Source organism: Oncorhynchus tshawytscha, linkage group LG01 (assembly GCF_018296145.1).
Source record: "Oncorhynchus tshawytscha isolate Ot180627B linkage group LG01, Otsh_v2.0, whole genome shotgun sequence".
NCBI classification, from domain to species: Eukaryota; Metazoa; Chordata; class Actinopteri; order Salmoniformes; family Salmonidae; genus Oncorhynchus; species Oncorhynchus tshawytscha.
The window spans coordinates 8,409,262-8,433,689 of NC_056429.1; the positions used below are offsets into that span (position 1 = coordinate 8,409,262).

Sequence of the window (24,428 nt, forward strand, 5' to 3'; positions counted from 1 at the left end):
ACTACTAATATTATAACTACTATTAATATAACTACTACTACTAATATTATAACTACTAATATTACTATAACTACTACTACTAATATTATAACTACTATTACTATAACTACTACTACTACTAATATAACTACTAATATTACTATAACTACTACTACTAATATTATAACTACTATTACTATAACTACTAATACTATTACTATAACCACTACTACTACTAATATTATAACTACTACTACTACTATAACTACTATTACTATAACTACTACAACTACTACTATAACTACTACTACTATTATTATAACTACAACTACTGCTACCACTACTGCCATTATTATAACTACAACTACTGCTACCACTACACCTCGTTATTGTCCACCACAAATAACCAAAGTCATATCCATCATCACAATCCTTAAAATAACACTATAGTACTGTCAACATAATTTCCCGAATTTTCTCTGAATAGCACTATCACAATGAAGCCTTTTCCCCACAGGAACTGAGAATAGATTCCACACCAGTGTTAATAATAGATATTTGCTCCATCATATTGTCAGTTAGCTAGTTAATTGAAACGTACTGTAGTAGTGTGGCTGCGCGTTGAGATGGTGCTGACCATTAGATATATAGCTTATGTCTTGATTTATAAGACACGGTGAACCAGGATGAGCCCGGAGCTAAAGCGAGCCAGAGAGAGCAGCTGTAATTAGTGGATGTGCCTCACGTTAGAAACACTTATCACCCTGAGGGCAGATCTGGCATGGGTCGTCTTCATTACACCAAACGGAAGAAAATGGCTTGAAACAGGGAGGAACTACCTGAACTTGTCCAATAACAAATGCTCGTTTTTATTTTCCACTGCAAAACGTTTTGATACACTGTGTCCTGATGAAAACGACCCTATGTGTTCATAGGTAGATTTGCATAGCCTGTTTTTGAATGGGGAATATTAGCGACTAGTTGTGTTTGGATGAACAAAACCAGGATAAAACAGGACCATTTATCTCTGGATCGTATAGCTCTAGCATATCTCATGCCTGGGATACTATAGACTACAGACAACGCAGAAAGCCTGCTCTTAATTTTCTTCATTTCTGATAATTTCCAGGTAGGCCTACAGTAGAGTAGTACCCAGGTTATATTTTTCTGGAGATCCCTCCCTCGTTGCCTCCCATTGCCATCACAACTCTCTCTCTCTCTCTCCGAAGTGTAGGCTACCCTCCTAACTAGAGAGCGTAATGCGCCTGCTCAGCAGTTTACACCGATTGACAGAAGACAAATCCAAGCATCAGCGAGCGACGTGACACGGAGCTCCGTATGCAATATTGTGACCAAAAAAATATATGAAAGAAATGGTGATTATCTTGAGCTACTGTAGATAAAACCTGGAGTGAATAAGATTTCTATTGAATAAGCTAACCAAGGGTTGCCGTTTTGAAGACAGTGATATTTTCATTCGTGGAAATGGAATTTTTATGAGTTTTTGAGTGCAGTATTTGTAAGCAGACGGAGTGCAGAGAAGAGTGAATTCAAGCAACAGTAGAGGTAAGCCATAACGTCCCTCACACTTACACACAAGGACATATTTTATACAGTCTTATGACGAGGGAGGGAGCTTTTGTTCACGACACAAACATCAAATCTACCCAACTGCCCCCATGGTGCAAAGCCACTGTATATTGTCATCAAGTCTAATGCGAGCTGCTGCATAGCGTACGTTGAATGGCACAACTATCGTGTCCATTCAGTTGCAGCACAGAGACGTTTGTTGGGCTGTTATGTCGGAAATAACATGTGACACATATAGCCTCGAGTAGACGACAACATTCAGGCTTTCTTTACGTTTGGTTACGCGGTCGAGAACCACTAGCTCAGTCACCCTAAAAGGCTTGAAGAAGCATCATTCTCACCCCGTTGCCTTTGATCATGTAAAGGATGTTGTTTTCTCAAACACCGTGCAAATTCAACATATATTTCCCGAACTGCTGGGTAGTATTGTTGATCCCCCAACCTATCAAACATAGCCTACCCATACAGTAAGGAGCCTACAGTTTATCACAACGTGACACATTTGGTTTAGTTACTTTGTATGCAGACTAGTGCTATTCCATGTCGCAGGGGGGGTGGAGCACTCAATGAAAAGTAATGACACTTTGACAGGCGTTGTTGTACACCTAGAGTCACTGCGTTATTTGCCGCTGGTCAACGGGGCTGATTCAGTGACGTTTGGTTGCTGTTGCGTCAGAGCAACAATATATTCATTATTTATCTACGTTAACGGTATAATATATTTATTTTAGCATCATGCCATTTTCTTTTACATTTTCATGTACTCTACAAAGCACACGGGGTAGTTGAACATCTTTTGACACAAACCTGAATTGAACTGAACCCCCCCAACCCATGTCTTAAGCATTGCAGAAGAAGAGAGCTCCAAACGTGGCTTACCTTTCAACAGGGAACATGGTACCTCACCCCTAGCTCATAGTCCACTCAATGTCCCATAGTGGGAGAAGCCATAGGCATAGAGACTCAACCACCCCTCCAACTATTAACTGCAGACATTGAGCAACAGTCGCTATGGGCCTTGGGCATTCCTCTTGAAATACCACAGTGATGTCATTCTTCTGAGCAGGGCAGATGGGCTGAAGCCATTATGGCACAGAGAGGTGATATCTCCTCAGTATAACGTTTACATCCAACGGTATCCATTTACAGCTAGGCGTTTATGGCGAGAGTTCAGTTCACAAGTGATGATCTATCGATTCCCGACGTCATTTCATGTTTTCATGTGAATCTGAGCTATTTTGTCGTTCAAACAGGCAGAAATACAGCCAGTATGACACGTTTTGCATTATATGTCAAAAAGTGATTGAAATCAAATGTAAAGACCCTTAACCCAGTGGAGATGGTGTCCGTTCTGTTCTAGTGATAACCCAGTGGAGTTGGTGTCCATTCTGTTCTAGTGATAACCCAGTGGAGATGGTGTCCGTTCTGTTCTAGTGATAACCCAGTGGAGGTGGTGTCCGTTCTGTTCTAGTGATAACCCAGTGGAGATGGTGTCCGTTCTGTTCTAGTGATAACCCAGTGGAGTTGGTGTCCATTCTGTTCTAGTGATAACCCAGTGGAGATGGTGTCCGTTCTGTTCTAGTGATAACCCAGTGGAGTTGGTGTCCGTTCTGTTCTAGTGATAACCCAGTGGAGATGGTGTCCGTTCTGTTCTAGTGATAACCCATTGGAGTTGGTGTCCGTTCTGTTCTAGTGATAACCCAGTGGAGTTGGTGTCCGTTCTGTTCTAGTGATAACCCAGTGGAGTTGGTGTCCGTTCTGTTCTAGTGATAACCCAGTGGAGGTGGTGTCCTTTCTGTTCTAGTGATAACCCAGTGGAGGTGGTGTCCGTTCTGTTCTAGTGATAACCCAGTGGAGGTGGTGTCCGTTCTGTTCTAGTGATAACCCAGTGGAGGTGGTGTCCTTTCTGTTCTAGTGATAACCCAGTGGAGGTGGTGTCCGTTCTGTTCTAGTGATAACCCAGTGGAGGTGGTGTCTGTTCTCTTCTAGTAACCTACTGGCCTTTGTGTGCACTCTACTAAACACTTACTCATGTGATAAGTCACAACGGTCTAGATTTGTCACATCGTGATGTGCCAAACTGCCCATGACATGTAAGTATTTTCAAAGAGGCATTTTCAAAGAGGCCTTTTTTTCCAAATTGGCCCAACATTTGGTCCAAGCACTGTATGACCTTTTAGCTTAATATGGTTAGAAAACATATGGGAAAAGGAATTAGATGAAGCCTGCATCCGTCTAAGCTATTTATTGAATGTATGAAATCTTGTTTATGTTTGCTGTAATAGCTCATGGTGCATTTAACAGTCAAAGAGGAATTAAAGGAATGTTTAAAGAAAAATAAACAAATCTGACTGCTTCCCACCGTATCTGTCCAAAGATATTAAATTCATCTCCCCGTTCCGTGAGCGCTCTTCAAAGGACAATGTGTCACTGGCACAGATTGTTAGTGTGATATCAGCATTTTGTTTGATTCCAACATGGCCTGATTCTTATTGGGGCGTTCGTTTCTTGTCTGTCTGCTGCTCAAAGTTAGGCCTTCAAGTGAGTCTCTTTATGTATTATGTCATACTATTTATGTATCCATTTATCTACTTTAACCTAAGTATTATGGTTGCAAGAAGATCAACCAATTCTTCATTTACAGTAGGTAGGTATTGTTAAGCAACAATGTCCCCCCTCTGTGATGTTGTTCAACAGTCTCCATCTCTGTGGGGATAGAACCATGTTGTCACAGAGATTGAGAGCCAATGCTAACATGTGTCTGTCTTGCTACGTGTTCTCCTCTCTGTGACATCAGCCAGCAGCTGGCGAAGGGGGAAGAGGGCAGTGGGCACTCCCCCTGGCGCAGCTGTGTTAGAACATGGCAATGCCCACTGGCTGCTCTCTATCTCCTGCCTATAGATGGAACGAGAGAGAGAGAACAAAGAGATGTGGACAGGCAGACACCTAGAGAGAACAAAGAGATGTGGACAGGCAGACACCTAGAGAGAACAAAGAGATGTGGATAGGCAGACACCTAGAGAGAACAACATGTATAAAGAACCATATCAGTGGACTCTCCTTTAGGAGCCAGTCCATGATCAGAAACAGACATACCCACGGGAACATAGTATAGACATACCCACGGGAACATAGTATAGACATACCCACGGGAACATAGTATAGACATACCCACGGGAACATAGTATAGACATACCCACGGGAACATAGTATAGACATCCATAGTATAGACATACCCACCACGGGAACATAGTATAGACATACCCACGGGAACATAGTATAGACATCCATAGTATAGACATACCCACGGGAACATAGTATAGACATACCCACGGGAACATAGTATAGACATACCCACGGGAACATAGTATAGACATACCCACGGGAACATAGTATAGACATACCCACGGGAACATAGTATAGACATACATAGTATAGACATACCCACTGGAACATAGTACAGACATACCCACGGGAACATAGTATAGACATACCCACAGGAACATAGTATAGACATACATAGTACAGACATACCCACTGGAACATAGTATAGACAAACCCACGGGAACATAGTATAGACATACCCACGGGAACATAGTATAGACATACCCACAGGAACATAGTATAGACATACCCACTGGAACATAGTATAGACATACCCACGGGAACATAGTATAGACATACCCACGGGAACATAGTATAGACATACCCACGGGAACATAGTATAGACATACCCACTGGAACATAGTATAGACATACCCACTGGAACATAGTATAGACATACCCACGGGAACATAGTATAGACATACCCACTGGAACATAGTATAGACATACCCACTGGAACATAGTATAGACATACCCACGGGAACATAGTATAGACATACATAGTATAGACATACCCACTGGAACATAGTATAGACATACCCACGGGAACATAGTATAGACATACCCACTGGAACATAGTATAGACATACCCACTGGAACATAGTATAGACATACCCACGGGAACATAGTATAGACATACCCACGGGAACATAGTATAGACATACCCACGGGAACATAGTATAGACATACCCACTGGAACATAGTATAGACATACCCACTGGAACATAGTATAGACATACCCACTGGAACATAGTATAGACATACCCACTGGAACATAGTATAGACATACATAGTATAGACATACCCACTGGAACATAGTATAGACATACCCACGGGAACATAGTATAGACATACCCACTGGAACATAGTATAGACATACCCACTGGAACATAGTATAGACATACCCACTGGAACATAGTATAGACATACCCACTGGAACATAGTATAGACATACCCACTGGAACATAGTATAGACATACCCACGGGAACATAGTATAGACATACATAGTATAGACATACCCACTGGAACATAGTATAGACATACAGTATAGACATACCCACAGGAACATAGTATAGACATACAGTATAGACATACCCACTGGAACATAGTATAGACATACCCACGGGAACATAGTATAGACATACATAGTATAGACATACCCATGGGAACATAGTATAGACATACAGTATAGACATACCCACAGGAACATAGTATAGACATACCCACAGGAACATAGTACAGACATACCCACAGGAACATAGTATAGACATACATAGTATAGACATACCCACTGGAACATAGTATAGACATACATAGAAACTGAAGGCACGAACCACTGCTTTTAATCAGGGCAAGGTGTCTGGTAACATGACTGAATACAAACAGTGCAGCTATTCCCTCCGCAAGGCTATCAAACAAGCTAAGCGCCAGTACAGAGACAAAGTAGAATCTCAATTCAACGGCTCAGACACAAGAGGTATGTGGCAGGGTCTACAGTCAATCACGGACTACAGGAAGAAACCCAGCCCAGTCACGGATCAGGATGTCTTGCTCCCAGGCAGACTAAATAACTTTTTTGCCCGCTTTGAGGACAATACAGTGCCACTGACACGGCCTGCAACGGAATCATGCGGTCTCTCCTTCACTGCAGCCGAAGTGAGTAAGACATTTAAACGTGTTAACCCTCGCAAGGCTGCAGGCCCAGACGGCATCCCCAGCCGCGCCCTCAGAGCATGCGCAGACCAGCTGGCCGGTGTGTTTACGGACATATTCAACCAATCCCTATACCAGTCTGCTGTTCCCACATGCTTCAAGAGGGCCACCATTGTTCCTGTTCCCAAGAAAGCTAAGGTAACTGAGCTAAACGACTACCGCCCGTAGCACTCACATCCGTCATCATGAAGTGCTTTGAGAGACTAGTCAAGGACCATATCACCTCCACCCTACCTGACACCCTTGACCCACTCCAATTTGCTTACCGCCCAAATAGGTCCACAGACGATGCAATCTCAACCACACTGCACACTGCCCTAACCCATCTGGACAAGAGGAATACCTATGTGAGAATGCTGTTCATCGACTACAGCTCGGCATTCAACACCATAGTACCCTCCAAGCTCGTCATCAAGCTCGAGACCCTGGGTCTCGACCCCGCCCTGTGCAACTGGGTACTGGACTTCCTGACGGGCCGCCCCCAGGTGGTGAGGGTAGGCAACAACATCTCCTCCCCGCTGATCCTCAACACTGGGGCCCCACAAGGGTGCGTTCTGAGCCCCCTCCTGTACTCCCTGTTCACCCACGACTGCGTGGCCATGCACGCCTCCAACTCAATCATCAAGTTTGCGGACGACACAACAGTGGTAGGCTTGATTACCAACAACGACGAGACGGCCTACAGGGAGGAGGTGAGGGCCCTCGGAGTGTGGTGTCAGGAAAATAACCTCACACTCAACATCAACAAAACTAAGGAGATGATTGTGGACTTCAGGAAACAGCAGAGGGAACACCCCCATCCACATCGATGGAACAGTAGTGGAGAGGGTAGCAAGTTTTAAGTTCCTCGGCATACACATCACAGACAAACTGAATTGGTCCACTCACACAGACAGCATCGTGAGGAAGGCGCAGCAGCGCCTCTTCAACCTCAGGAGGCTGAAGAAATTCGGCTTGTCACCAAAAGCACTCACAAACTTCTACAGATGCACAATCGAGAGCATCCTGGCGGGCTGTATCACCGCCTGGTATGGCAACTGCACCGCCCTCAACCGTAAGGCTCTCCAGAGGGTAGTGAGGTCTGCACAACGCATCACCGGGGGCAAACTACCTGCCCTCCAGGACACCTACACCACCCGATGCTACAGGAAGGCCATAAAGATCATCAAGGACATCAACCACCCGAGCCACTGCCTGTTCACCCCGCTGTCATCCAGAAGGCGAGGTCAGTACAGGTGCATCAAAGCTGGGACCGAGAGACTGAAAAACAGCTTCTATCTCAAGGCCATCAGACTGTTAAACAGCCACCACTAACATTGAGTGGCTACTGCCAACACACTGTCAATGACACTGACTCTACTCCAGCCACTTTAATCATGGGAATTGATGGGAAATTATGTAAATATATCACTAGCCACTTTAAACAATGCTACCTTATATAATGTTACTTACCCTACATTGTTCATCTCATATGCATACGTTGATACTGTACTCTATATCATCGACTGCATCCTTATGTAATACATGTATCACTAGCCACTTTAACTATGCCACTTGGTTTACATACTTATCTCATATGTATATACTGTACTCGATATCATCTACTGTATCTTGCCTATGCTGCTCTGTACCATCACTCATTCATATATCCTTATGTACATATTCTTTATCCCCTTACACTGTGTATAAGACAGTAGTTTTTTTTTGGAATTGTTAGTTAGATTACTTGCTCGTTATTACTGCATTGTCGGAACTAGAAGCACAAGCATTTCGCTACACTCGCATTAACATCTGCTAACCATGTGTATGTGACAAATAAAATTTGATTTGATTTGATTTGAGTATAGACATACCCACTGGAACATAGTATAGACATACCCACAGGAACATAGTATAGACATACCCACAGGAACATAGTATAGACATACCCACGGGAACATAGTATAGACATACCCACGGGAACATAGTATAGACATACCCACTGGAACATAGTATAGACATACATAGTATAGACATACATAGTATAGACATACCCACGGGAACATAGTATAGACATACCCACAGGAACATAGTATAGACATACATAGTATAGACATACCCACAGGAACATAGTATAGACATACCCATGGGAACATAGTATAGACATACCCAAGGGAACATAGTATCGACATACCCACGGGAACATAGTATAGACATACCCACTGGAACATAGTATAGACATACATAGTATAGACATACCCACGGGAACATAGTATAGACATACCCACGGGAACATAGTATAGACATACCCACGGGAACATAGTATAGACATACCCACGGGAACATAGTATAGACATACCCACGGGAACATAGTATAGACATACCCACGGGAACATAGTATAGACATACCCACTGGAACATAGTATAGACATACCCACGGGAACATAGTATAGACATACATAGTATAGACATACCCACTGGAACATAGAATAGACATACCCACAGGAACATAGTACAGACATACCCACGGGACATAGTATAGACATACCCACGGGACATAGTATAGACATACCCACGGGAACATAGTATAGACATACATAGTATAGACATACCCACTGGAACATAGTATAGACATACCCATGGGAACATAGTATAGACATACCCATGGGAACATAGTATAGACATACCCACAGGAACATAGTATAGACATACCCACAGGAACATAGTACATACCCACGGGAACATAGTATAGACATACCCACAGGAACATAGTATAGACATACCCACAGGAACATAGTACATACCCACGGGAACATAGTATAGACATACCCACAGGAACATAGTATAGACATACCCACAGGAACATAGTACATACCCACGGGAACATAGTATAGACATACCCACTGGAACATAGTATAGACATACCCACAGGAACATAGTACATACCCACGGGAACATAGTATAAACATACCCACGGGAACATAGTATAGACATACCCACAGGAACATAGTACATACCCACGGGAACATAGTATAGCCATACCCACGGGAACATAGTATAGACATACCCACAGGAACATAGTATAGACATACCCATGGGAACATAGTATAGACATACCCATGGGAACATAGTATAGACATACCCACTGGAACATAGTATAGACATACAGTATAGACATACCCACAGGAACATAGTATAGACATACCCATGGGAACATAGTATAGACATACCCACTGGAACATAGTATAGACATACCCACGGGAACATAGTATAGACATACCCACTGGAACATAGTATAGACATACATAGTATAGACATACCCACCACTGGAACATAGTATAGACATACCCACTGGAACATAGTATAGACATACCCACGGGAACATAGTATAGACATACCCACAGGAACATAGTATAGACATACCCACTGGAACATAGTATAGACATACCCACTGGAACATAGTATAGACATACATAGTATAGACATACCCACTGGAACATAGTATAGACATACATAGTATAGACATACCCACTGGAACATAGTATAGACATACCCACGGGAACATAGTATAGACATACCCACGGGAACATAGTATAGACATACATAGTATAGACATACCCACGGGAACATAGTATAGACATACATAGTATAGACATACCCACGGGAACATAGTATAGACATACCCACTGGAACATAGTATAGACATACCCACTGGAACATAGTATAGACATACATAGTATAGACATACCCACAGGAACATAGTATAGACATACCCACAGGAACATAGTACATACCCACGGGAACATAGTATAGACATACCCACAGGAACATAGTATAGACATACCCACAGGAACATAGTACATACCCACGGGAACATAGTATAGACATACCCACTGGAACATAGTATAGACATACCCATGGGAACATAGTATAGACATACCCATGGGAACATAGTATAGACATACCCACTGGAACATAGTATAGACATACAGTATAGACATACCCACAGGAACATAGTATAGACATACCCATGGGAACATAGTATAGACATACCCACTGGAACATAGTATAGACATACCCACGGGAACATAGTATAGACATACCCACTGGAACATAGTATAGACATACCCACTGGAACATAGTATAGACATACCCACGGGAACATAGTATAGACATACCCACAGGAACATAGTATAGACATACATAGTATAGACATACCCACTGGAACATAGTATAGACATACCCACGGGAACATAGTATAGACATACCCACTGGAACATAGTATAGACATACCCACTGGAACATAGTATAGACATACCCACGGGAACATAGTATAGACATACCCACTGGAACATAGTATAGACATACATAGTATAGACATACCCACTGGAACATAGTATAGACATACCCACTGGAACATAGTATAGACATACATAGTATAGACATACCCACTGGAACATAGTATAGACATACCCACTGGAACATAGTATAGACATACCCACGGGAACATAGTATAGACATACCCACAGGAACATAGTATAGACATACCCACTGGAACATAGTATAGACATACCCACTGGAACATAGTATAGACATAACCACTGGAAAATAGTATAGACATAACCACTGGAACATAGTATAGACATACATAGTATAGACATACCCACTGGAACATAGTATAGACATACCCACTGGAACATAGTATAGACATACCCACTGGAACATAGTATAGACATACATAGTATAGACATACCCACTGGAACATAGTATAGACATACCCACGGGAACATAGTATAGACATACATAGTATAGACATACCCACTTGAACATAGTACATACCCACGGGAACATAGTATAGACATACATAGTATAGACATACCCACGGGAACATAGTATAGACATACCCACGGGAACATAGTATAGATAACACTGACAGGCAGTACTGTTAATACCTGGGGTACATAACACGATGGCTTGGGGGCATACATTTTTTTATTTAACGTTTATTTAACTAGGCAAGTCAGTTAAGAACACATTCTTATTTACAATGACGGCCTACCAGGGAACAGTGGGTTAACTGCCTTGTTCAGACCGACTTGTTTTTTTTAACCTTGTCAGCTCGGGGATTCGATCCAGCAACCTTTTGGTTACAGGCCCAACGCTCTAACCACGAGGCTACCTGCAGCCCCAATACAAACCGTACCCCTATAGCTAACTCTGGCGTGGAGGTCTATAGAAACAGCCTTCTGTATCCAGCCCACATAAACTCCTGTTGTTGATATTTACCCACTCAGGAAGATCACTTTGATTCTGTTTGGGCTGTAAGTCGGCGGCTTAGCGTAGCTAGAAGCCAAATCCCAGCTTGCTTGGTTGAACGGCAGCTGAAACACGCAGGGACAATGGCAGGAGGATACTCCGAGGATGTGGCGAAAGTCAATAGGGCTTAATGGCCATTGTGACACACAATAACAGTCCTGAATCCCGAGTCTGCCGTTGACTGCAATGGGAGCTAAAGTAGTGCTAACAGCAAGACGTTAGCCTAGCCATTCAATGTAAAAGGAAGAATGAAAAGACAGCTGAATATATGATCATGGTGAACTAGCAGTTTCCTTTTTTTAATGGTAAACTAGCATAGCTTCCTTTTCTAATGGTAAACTAGCATAGTTTCCTTTTCTAATGGTAAACTAGCATAGTTTCCTTTTCTAATGGTAAACTAGCATAGTTTCCTTTTCTAATGGTCAATTAGCTTCTTTTTTTTTTTTAATGGTAAACTAGCATAGTTTCCTTTTCTAATGGTAAACTAGCATAGTTTCCTTTTCTAATGGTCAATTAGCTTCTTTTTTTTAATGGTAAACTAGCATAGTTTCCTTTTCTAATGGTAAACTAGCATAGTTTCCTTTTTTAATGGTCAATTAGCTTCTTTTTTTTAATGGTAAACTAGCATAGTTTCCTTTTCTAATGGTAAACTAGCATAGTTTCCTTTTCTAATGGTAAACTAGCATAGTTTCCTTTTCTAATGGTAAACTAGCATAGTTTCCTTTTCTAATGGTAAACTAGCATAGTTTCCTTTTCTAATGGTAAACTAGCATAGTTTCCTTTTCTAATGGTAAACTAGCATAGCTTCCTTTTCTAATGGTAAACTAGCATAGTTTCCTTTTCTAATGGTGAACTAGCATAGTTTCCTTTTCTAATGGTAAACTAGCATAGCTTCCTTTTCTAATGGTAAACTAGCATAGTTTCCTTTTCTAATGGTAAACTAGCATAGTTTCCTTTTCTAATGGTAAACTAGCATAGTTTCCTTTTCTAATGGTAAACTAGCATAGCTTCCTTTTTAATGGTAAACTAGCATAGCTTCCTTTTCTAATGGTAAACTAGCATAGTTTCCTTTTCTAATGGTAAACTAGCATAGTTTCCTTTTTTAATGGTCAATTAGCTTTTTTTTTTAATGGTAAACTAGCATAGCTTCCTTTTTTCATTGAGCGTCTCTTAGCATCAGCTTATTCACTGAGGAGTTGATTGTAGGTGGTCCATTCAGTCTTTAGTCAGTCAGTTTAGCGGCTAATGCTGATGTTTGCATTGTTGCTCCCACTCCGTAGCTAGCGGAGTTAGGAGTTGTTGGTGGGATTGACAGTTCTAGTCCAGCGCAGCACTTCTGTAAGGCAAACACACACACACACACACACACACACACACACACACACACACACACACACACACACACACACACACACACACACACACACACACAATCAGAAGTGAAGTCCTCCCCCTTTACAATTAGCACCATGTCATATGGGTTTTGAAGGCAACCGATAATTTCACATTTCTCTGTGTTTTGTGGTGAAGACACTGACAGGGCGGCAACATTATTTAGTCCTTGTGTAATTTCCATTAGCGCTGAATCACTGTCTGTAATAACTACTTATGTCATATTTCTCCAGTGCTGGTCAGTCTACAGTACTGGTCTGGACAGTGCTGGTCAGTCTGCAGTACTGGTCTGGACAGTACTGGTCAGTCTGCAGTACTGGTCTGGACAGTGCTGGTCAGTCTGCAGTACTGGTCTGGACAGTACTGGTCAGTCTACAGTACTGGTCAGGACAGTGCTGGTCAGTCTGCAGTACTGGTCTGGACAATGCTGGTCAGTCTGCAGTACTGGTCTGGACAGTACTGGTCAGTCTGCAGTACTGGTCTGGACAGTACTGGTCATTCTGCAGTACTGGTCTGGACAGTGCTGGTCAGTCTGCAGTACTGGTCTGGACAGTACTGGTCATTCTGCAGTACTGGTCTGGACAATGCTGGTCAGTCTGCAGTACTGGTCTGGACAGTACTGGTCAGTCTGCAGTACTGGTCTGGACAGTACTGGTCATTCTGCAGTACTGGTCTGGACAGTGCTGGTCAGTCTGCAGTACTGGTCTGGACAGTGCTGGTCAGTCTGCAGTACTGGTCAGGACAGTGCTGGTCAGTCTGCAGTACTGGTCTGGACAATGCTGGTCAGTCTGCAGTACTGGTCTGGACAGTACTGGTCAGTCTGCAGTACTGGTCTGGACAGTGCTGGTCAGTCTGCAGTACTGGTCTGGACAGTACTGGTCAGTCTGCAGTACTGGTCTGGACAGTGCTGGTCAGTCTGCAGTACTGGTCTGGACAGTGCTGGTCAGTCTGCAGTACTGGTCTGGACAGTGCTGGTCAGTCTGCAGTACTGGTCTGGACAGTGCTGGTCAGTCTGCAGTACTGGTCTGGACAGTACTGGTCAGTCTGCAGTACTGGTCTGGACAGTACTGGTCAGTCTGCAGTACTGGTCTGGACAGTGCTGGTCAGTCTGCAGTACTGGTCTGGACAGTGCTGGTCAGTCTGCAGTACTGGTCTGGACAGTGCTGGTCAGTCTGCAGTACTGGTCTGGACAGTGCTGGTCAGTCTGCAGTACTGGTCTGGATTAGAGGTCGACCGATTATGATTTTTCAACGCCGATACCGATTATTGGAGGGCAAAAAACGATACTGGTTAATCGGCCGATTTTTACCGTGTATATATATACACACATTTTTGTAATAATGACAATTGCAACAATACTGAATGAACAATGAACACTTTTATTTTAACTTAATATAATACATATTATGGCTTTTGGATGGGTGTTCTTAAGGTGATTCCACAGGTTGGTGGTATTTTTTGATTTATCCGTTGCTGACCCCATGCTTACATCTTTATCACAAATAAGACACCTTGCTTTCCCTTGTGCCAATTCAATGTAATAGTCCCACACTGGTGCTCTGCTTTTCTCTGCCATCTGTAAAACACACACAGCTCTGAGGTGACAATGATACTGAAGAGTCTGCTTAGGAGTCAAATACTCTCAACTGTTTGAATAAAAATAGAGTCTAAGTTATCTGTGATGAATGTTGAAAACAAAAACTGTCATTTCTATATGCAGGGAATCCTATTTTAATAATGGACATGGTAAGAATTGACGACCAAAGTGTGAGTCATAATTCCCATGACACCTTCTAGCAACATCTGAAAAGCGGTTCCTTCATTCATTATCCATAGGATATTTTTAGATTCACTTAAAATAAGGTCTGTGTTTCGTGTAGGCTTATACCACCTTGCCAATGTTATAACTGTGTAGATATCCATAGGACAAGGTAACTCTGATCAATATTGGCTAAATATAAGCGAAGATCATTTTTTTTGTTGAGTGGATTTATGAAAATATGTTGACAAACGTTACCTTATCCTAGTGAGATTTACACGGGTGTCAAAATGCAGAGGCGGTTTAAGCCTGCACCCTAACCTGCACGAAACACAGACCTTATCTGAAGTAGATCAAGACATTCTCTATGGAAGACATGAACGGTAAAATAACGAAGGAACCCCTTTCAAGTTCAGCCGCAAGTTATTACAGGAATTATAACGCGTCGACTATTTCTCTCTAAACCTTTGACTATTACGAGCCTGCTGCTGCCTACCACCCCTCAATCAGACTGCGCTATCATATATCAAATCATAGACTTAACTATAATAAACACACAGAAATATGAGCCTTAGGTCAAATCCGGAAACTATCACCTCGAATTCCGTTCCGTATTCCGTTCAATGGCAAAATTGGCGCCCCGATTTCCGATTGTTATGAAAACTTGAAATCGGCCCTAATTAATCGGCCATTCCGATTAATCGGTCGACCGCTAGTATGGACAGTGCTGGTCAGTCTGCAGTACTGGTCAGTCTGCAGTACTTGTCTGGACAGTGCTGGTCAGTCTGCAGTACTGGTCAGTCTGCAGTACTTGTCTGGACAGTGCTGGTCAGTCTGCAGTACTGGTCAGTCTGCAGTACTTGTCTGGACAGTGCTGGTCAGTCTGCAGTACTTGTCTGGACAGTGCTGGTCAGTTTGCAGTGCTGGTCTGGACAGTGCTGGTCAGTCTGCAGTACTTGTCAGTCTGCAGGACTTGTCTGGACAGTGCTGGTCAGTCTGCAGTACTTGTCTGGACAGTGCTAGTCAGTCTGCAGTGCTGGTCTGGACAGTGCTGGTCAGTCTGCAGTACTTGGCTGGTCAGTCTGGACAGTGCTGGACAGTTTGCAGTGCTGGTCAGTCTGCAGTACTTGTCTGGACAGTGCTGTCAGTCTCCAGTGCTGGTCAATCTCCAGTGCTGGTCTGAACATTGCTGGTCAGTCTCCAGTGCTGGTCAGTCTCCAGTGCTGGTCAGTCTGCAGTGCTGGTCAGTCTGGACAGTGCTGGTCAGTCTCCAGTGCTGGTCTGAACATTGCTGGTCTGAACATTGCTGGTCAGTCTCCAGTGCTGGTCTGGACATTGCTGGTCAGTCTCCAGTGCTGGTCTGGACATTGCTGGTCAGTCTCCAGTGCTGGTCAGTCTCCAGTGCTGGTCTGGACATTGCTGATCAGTCTGTGTTGCATTCAGACAGTTAGTTAGTGTGGGTAGTCTGGTACAGTACAGTCATAAGGGGTGCAAGTTTGTTCCTGTAGCTCAATGACAAACGAGAGAAGGGTTGTGGCTGTGTTGTAGACAGTGTAGTGGAGGGATAGTGTGACAGACATTGGGAGGGTGGTGGCCGTCAGTCCACCGGCTTGCGTCACTGTGCTGGAGCAATGCAGACCAGTGGCTGGGTGTGGCACAGCTAACCTAACGTGCAAGGACTGGACACTCTCTCTCTCTCTCTCTCCCTCTCTGTGTCTCTCCCTCTCCCTCTCTGTGTCTCTCCTTCTCTGTGTCTCTCCCTCTCTGTGTCTCTCCCTCTCTGTGTCTCTCCTTCTCTGTGTCTCTCCCTCTCTCTCTCTGTCTCTGTCTCTCTCTGTGTCTCTCTTTCTGTCTCTCTGTCTGTCACTGTCTGTCTCTCTTACTCTCTCTCACTCTCTCGCTTTCTCTCGCGCTCTCTATCTCTATATCTCTGTCACTCTCTCGCTCTGTCTCTCGCTCTCTTGCTCTCTCGCTCTGTCTCTATCTCTCTCTCTCTCTCTCTCTCTCTCTCTCTCTCTCTCTCTCTCTCTCTCTCGAGTTCTCTCGCTATCGCTCTCTCTCGCTCTCTCTCGCTCTCTCTCTCTCTCGCTGTCTCTCTCTCTCTCGCCGTCTCTCTCTGTCTTAACCATGATGCACATAACCATGATGTCCTCTCTCAGGTATTGTGTGAGTGATTATTTTCTTCCCGGCAAAACAACTTTTACAGAATCTTCAGACAATGACTAAGCGTTCAGTGGTCACATCATCTGAGTGTGTGTGTGGACGTGTTTGAGACCCCACAATAATAATAAACAAACCAAAATTTGACCAACTGGGGAAATGTTGTTAGTCCCCACAAGGTCAAATGCTATTTCTAGGGGGTTTAATGTTAAAATTACCTTAAGGGTCAGTTGTACAACAGATATTGCCTTTCAACTGAAATGTGTCTTCTGCATTTAACTCAACCCTTCTGAATCGGGGAGGGGGGCTGCCTTAATTGATATCCACGTCTTATGGCGCCAGAGAGTGACAGAGGGTGGGTTAACTGCCTTGCTCAGGGGAACAGTGGGTTAACTGCTTTACTCCGGGGAACAGTGGGTTAATAACTGCTTTACTCCGGGGAACAGTGGGTTAACTGCCTTGTTCAGGGGAATAGTGGGTTAACTGCTTTACTCCGGGGACCAGTGGGTTAACTGCCTTGTTCAGGGGAACAGTGGGTTAACTGCTTTACTCCGGGGAACAGTGGGTTAACTGCTTTACTCTGGGGAACAGTGGGTTAACTGCTTTACTCTGGGGAACAGTGGGTTAACTGCTTTACTCCGGGGAACAGTGGGTTAACTGCGTTGTTCAGGGGAACAGTGGGTTAACTGCCTTGTTCAGGGAACAGTGGGTTAACTGCCTTGCTCCGGGGAACAGTGCCTTGTTCAGGGAACAGTGGGTTAACTGCCGTGCTCCGGGGAACAGTGGGTTAACTGCCTTGTTCAGGGGAACAGTGGGTTAACTGTCTTGTTCAGGGGAACAGTGGGTTAACTGCCTTGCTCAGGGGAACAGTAGGTTAACTGCCTTGTTCAGGGGAACAGTGGGTTAACTGCCTTGTTCAGGGGAACAGTGGGTTAACTGCCTTGCTCCGGGGAACAGTGCCTTGTTCAGGGGAACAGTGGGTTAACTTCCGTGCTCCGGGGAACAGTGGGTTAACTGCCTTGTTCAGGGGAACAGTGGGTTAACTGCCTTGTTCAGGGGAACAGTGGGTTAACTGCCTAGCTCAGGGGCAAAACGACAGATTTTTACCTTGTCAGCTTGGGGATTCGATCCAGGAACCTTTGGGTTACTGGCCCATCTGCCGCCCCAGGAGCTAGGGTTAGTTTTAGGGTTAAGGCTAGGAGCTAGAATTAGGGTTAAGGTTAGGAGCTAGAATTAGGGTTAGGGTTAAGGTTAGGAGCTAGAATTAGGGTTAGGGTTAAGGTTAGGAGCTAGAATTAGGGTTAGGGTTAAGGTTAGGAGCTAGAATTAGGGTTAGGGTTAAGGTTAGGAGCTAGAATTAGGGTTAGGGTTAGGAGCTAGATTTAGGGTTAGGGTTAAGGTTAGGGAAAATAGGATTTTGAATGGGACTGAATTGTGTCCACCCACAAGATTAGCTGTACAAGATGTGTGTGAGAGAGAAACAGACAGAGACAGAGAGAGGAGTAAGTAGAGGAGTATTATGTAGGAATTAGTGGTGGGATATAATATAGCTTCATACACTCGGCCGATACGTTCTTCTTTTCACAAAGACTGTCATGAAATGGGCACAAGACCTGGATGACTGCTTACAGTGAATGAATACGGCTATCTCTCAACTGAAAGGGTGTTTCAGTGTCTCTGTTGAATAATGAAGGGAGATATTGCAGTAAGGGAATGTAATCTATAGAGTTGATGAAAGTGGCATTGTCTAACGCCAGCTACAATCGGAGCAGTCTTATTGGCCGGTGGGCACAATGGCGGCGAAGGTGATTGGCTCGTGGAGCTGCAATGTGACTGGTCGATGTGGCGCTGCTCTGAATCGGCTCACCGAGGGAGAGTGTTAACAGGAATGAGGTTGGCCGTTAGAGGGTGAGAAGTGAGTGTGTGTCATTGTACACGCATTCTAGTATGTGTCTGCGATTCAATCCCCCCCTGCAGACACAACCCACAATCACACCCATGTTCTTGTCCCTAGCACCCTGCTCTGGCTAAATAAAACCCTAGTATACTTGTTCACTTGTTATCACCTTGACCCCAGCTCCGGACGCATGCATAAGCACGTACACACGCACGCACACACACACACACGCACACACACACACGCACGCACACACACACACACACACACACACACACGCACACACTAACTCATCCCTTCTTTTCTCTCACCTCAGTAGCTTTAAACCTCATGTCAAGTCTACAGCCACACAAACTCCTTAGACAGAGGCTTGGAAGGAAGAGATGGCCAGACTCTACTGGACCAGACTCTCTGTCTGGGGCTTGTGTTTACTCAAGTCAATCTTATTAGTCAGTGTATTGGCTGGTGTAAATGACTGGCGGACTAAAAGATGCCTGGTGTAAATGACTGGTGGACTAAAGGATGACTGGTGAACTAAAGGATGACTGGTGTAAATGACTGGCGGACTAAAGGATGACTGGTGTAAATGACTGGTGAACTAAAGGATGACTGGTGTAAATGACTGGCGGACTAAAGGATGCCTGGTGTAAATGACTGGTGAACTAAAGGATGACTGGTGAACTAAAGGATGCCTGGTGTAAATGACTGGTGAACTAAAGGATGACTGGTGTAAATGACTGGCGGACTAAAGGATGCCTGGTGTAAATGACTGGTGAACTAAAGGATGATTGGTGTAAATGACTGGCGGACTAAAGGATGCCTGGTGTAAATGACTGGTGAACTAAAGGATGACTGGTGTAAATGACTGGCGGACTAAAGGATGCCTGGTGTAAATGACTGGCGGACTAAAGGATGCCTGGTGTAAATGACTGGTGAACTAAAGGATGACTGGTGTAAATGACTGAACTCAAGGATGACTGGTGAACTAATGGATGACTGGTGTAAATGACTGGTGGACTAAAGGATGCCTGGTGTAAATGACTGGTGAACTAAAGGATGACTGGTGTAAATGACTGGCGGACTAAAGGATGCCTGGTGTAAATGACTGGCGGACTAAAGGATGCCTGGTGTAAATGACTGGTGAACTAAATGATGACTGGTGTAAATGACTGGTGAACTAAAGGATGACTGGTGTAAATGACTGGTGAACTAAAGGATGACTGGTGTAAATGACTGGCGGTCTAAAGGATGACTGGTGAACTAAAGGATGCCTGGTGTAAATGACTGGTGAACTAAAGGATGATTGGTGTAAATGACTGGCGGACTAAAGGATGCCTGGTGTAAATGACTGGTGAACTAAAGGATGCCTGGTGTAAATGACTGGTGAACTAAAGGATGATTGGTGTAAATGACTGGCGGACTAAAGGATGCCTGGTGTAAATGACTGGTGAACTAAAGGATGACTGGTGTAAATGACTGGCGGACTAAAGGATGCCTGGTGTAAATGACTGGCGGACTAAAGGATGCCTGGTGTAAATGACTGGTGAACTAAAGGATGACTGGTGTAAATGACTGGTGAACTAAAGGATGACTCGTGTAAATGACTGGTGAACTAAAGGATGACTGGTGTAAATGACTGGTGAACTAAAGGATGACCGGTGTAAATGACTGAACTCAAGGATGACTGGTGAACTAATGGATGACTGGTGTAAATGACTGGTGGACTAAAGGATGCCTGGTGTAAATGACTGGTGAACTAAAGGATGACTGGTGTAAATGACTGGCGGACTAAACGATGCCTGGTGTAAATGACTGGCGGACTAAAGGCTGCCTTGTGTAAATGACTGGTGAACTAAAGGATGACTGGTGTAAATGACTGGTGAACTAAAGGATGACTGGTGTAAATTACTGGTGAACTAAAGGATGACTGGTGTAAATGACTGGTGAACTAAAGGATGACTGGTGTAAATGACTGGTGAACTAAAGGATGACTGGTGTAAATGACTGGTTAACTAAAGGATGACTGATGGACTAAAGGATGACTGGTGTAAATGACTGGTGAACTAAAGGATGACTGGTGAACTAAAGGATGACTGGTGTAAATGACTGGTGAACTAAAGGATGACTGGTGAACTAAAGGATGACTGGTGTAAATGACTGGTGAACTAAAGGATGACTGGTGAACTAAAGGATGACTGGTGTAAATGACTGGTGAACTAAAGGATGACTGGTGAACTAAAGGATGACTGCTGAACTAAAGGATGACTGGTGTAAATGACTGAACTAAAGGATGACTGGTGAACTAAAGGATGACTGACTGGTGTAAATGACTGGCAGACTAAAGGATGACTGGTGTAAATGACTGGTGAACTAAAGGATGACTGGTGTAAATGACTGGTGAACTAAAGGATGACTGGTGTAAATGACTGGTGAACTAAATGATGACTGGTGTAAATTACTGAACTCAAGGATGACTGGTGAACTAAAGGATGACTGGTGTAAATGACTGGTGAACTAAAGGATGACTGGTGTAAATGACTGGTGAACTAAAGGATGACTGGTGAACTAAAGGATGACTGGTGTAAATGACTGGTGAACTAAAGGATGACTGGTGTAAATGACTGGTGAACTAAAGGATGACTGGTGTAAATGACTGGTTAACTAAAGGATGACTGATGGACTAAAGGATGACTGGTGTAAATGACTGGTGAACTAAAGGATGACTGGTGAACTAAAGGATGACTGGTGTAAATGACTGGTGAACTAAAGGATGACTGGTGAACTAAAGGATGACTGGTGTAAATGACTGGTGAACTAAAGGATGACTGGTGAACTAAAGGATGACTGGTGTAAATGACTGGTGAACTAAAGGATGACTGGTGAACTAAAGGATGACTGCTGAACTAAAGGATGACTGGTGTAAATGACTGAACTAAAGGATGACTGGTGAACTAAAGGATGACTGACTGGTGTAAATGACTGGCAGACTAAAGGATGACTGGTGTAAATGACTGGTGAACTAAAGGATGACTGGTGTAAATGACTGGTGAACTAAAGGATGACTGGTGTAAATGACTGGTGAACTAAATGATGACTGGTGTAAATTACTGAACTCAAGGATGACTGGTGAACTAAAGGATGACTGGTGTAAATGACTGGTGAACTAAAGGATGACTGGTGTAAATGACTGGTGAACTAAAGGATGACTGGTGAACTAAAGGATGACTGGTGTAAATGACTGGTGAACTAAAGGATGACTGGTGTAAATGACTGAACTCAAGGATGACTGGTGAACTAATGGATGACTGGTGTAAATGACTGGTGGACTAAAGGATGCCTGGTGTAAATGACTGGTGAACTAAAGGATGACTGGTGTAAATGACTGGCGGACTAAAGGATGCCTGGTGTAAATGACTGGCGGACTAAAGGATGCCTGGTGTAAATGACTGGTGAACTAAATGATGACTGGTGTAAATGACTGGTGAACTAAAGGATGACTGGTGTAAATGACTGGTGAACTAAAGGATGACTGGTGTAAATGACTGGCGGTCTAAAGGATGACTGGTGAACTAAAGGATGCCTGGTGTAAATGACTGGTGAACTAAAGGATGATTGGTGTAAATGACTGGCGGACTAAAGGATGCCTGGTGTAAATGACTGGTGAACTAAAGGATGCCTGGTGTAAATGACTGGTGAACTAAAGGATGATTGGTGTAAATGACTGGCGGACTAAAGGATGCCTGGTGTAAATGACTGGTGAACTAAAGGATGACTGGTGTAAATGACTGGCGGACTAAAGGATGCCTGGTGTAAATGACTGGCGGACTAAAGGATGCCTGGTGTAAATGACTGGTGAACTAAAGGATGACTGGTGTAAATGACTGGTGAACTAAAGGATGACTCGTGTAAATGACTGGTGAACTAAAGGATGACTGGTGTAAATGACTGGTGAACTAAAGGATGACCGGTGTAAATGACTGAACTCAAGGATGACTGGTGAACTAATGGATGACTGGTGTAAATGACTGGTGGACTAAAGGATGCCTGGTGTAAATGACTGGTGAACTAAAGGATGACTGGTGTAAATGACTGGCGGACTAAACGATGCCTGGTGTAAATGACTGGCGGACTAAAGGCTGCCTTGTGTAAATGACTGGTGAACTAAAGGATGACTGGTGTAAATGACTGGTGAACTAAAGGATGACTGGTGTAAATTACTGGTGAACTAAAGGATGACTGGTGTAAATGACTGGTGAACTAAAGGATGACTGGTGTAAATGACTGGTGAACTAAAGGATGACTGGTGTAAATGACTGGTTAACTAAAGGATGACTGATGGACTAAAGGATGACTGGTGTAAATGACTGGTGAACTAAAGGATGACTGGTGAACTAAAGGATGACTGGTGTAAATGACTGGTGAACTAAAGGATGACTGGTGAACTAAAGGATGACTGGTGTAAATGACTGGTGAACTAAAGGATGACTGGTGAACTAAAGGATGACTGGTGTAAATGACTGGTGAACTAAAGGATGACTGGTGAACTAAAGGATGACTGCTGAACTAAAGGATGACTGGTGTAAATGACTGAACTAAAGGATGACTGGTGAACTAAAGGATGACTGACTGGTGTAAATGACTGGCAGACTAAAGGATGACTGGTGTAAATGACTGGTGAACTAAAGGATGACTGGTGTAAATGACTGGTGAACTAAAGGATGACTGGTGTAAATGACTGGTGAACTAAATGATGACTGGTGTAAATTACTGAACTCAAGGATGACTGGTGAACTAAAGGATGACTGGTGTAAATGACTGGTGAACTAAAGGATGACTGGTGTAAATGACTGGTGAACTAAAGGATGACTGGTGAACTAAAGGATGACTGGTGTAAATGACTGGTGAACTAAAGGATGACTGGTGTAAATGACTGGTGAACTAAAGGATGACTGGTGTAAATGACTGGTTAACTAAAGGATGACTGATGGACTAAAGGATGACTGGTGTAAATGACTGGTGAACTAAAGGATGACTGGTGAACTAAAGGATGACTGGTGTAAATGACTGGTGAACTAAAGGATGACTGGTGAACTAAAGGATGACTGGTGTAAATGACTGGTGAACTAAAGGATGACTGGTGAACTAAAGGATGACTGGTGTAAATGACTGGTGAACTAAAGGATGACTGGTGAACTAAAGGATGACTGCTGAACTAAAGGATGACTGGTGTAAATGACTGAACTAAAGGATGACTGGTG

The 24,428-nt window shown here is 43.6% G+C and overlaps 1 protein-coding gene across 4 annotated transcripts in view; it reads left to right on the forward strand.

The window, feature by feature from the left end:
• Window positions 1-1,217: 1,217 nt before the first annotated feature.
• The window catches only part of LOC112258223 (unconventional myosin-IXAa-like), a 322,882-nt gene continuing 299,671 nt past the window's right edge, over window positions 1,218-24,428 (forward strand). For 3 of the 4 annotated variants that reach the window (XM_042325696.1, XM_042325721.1, XM_042325742.1), the window contains exon 1: window positions 1,221-1,545. The gene's annotated coding sequence lies outside the window, so the exon portion shown is untranslated. Of the gene's footprint in view, window positions 1,546-24,428 lie in introns of all 4 variants that reach the window. The other variant, XM_042325783.1, reaches the window with a different exon arrangement.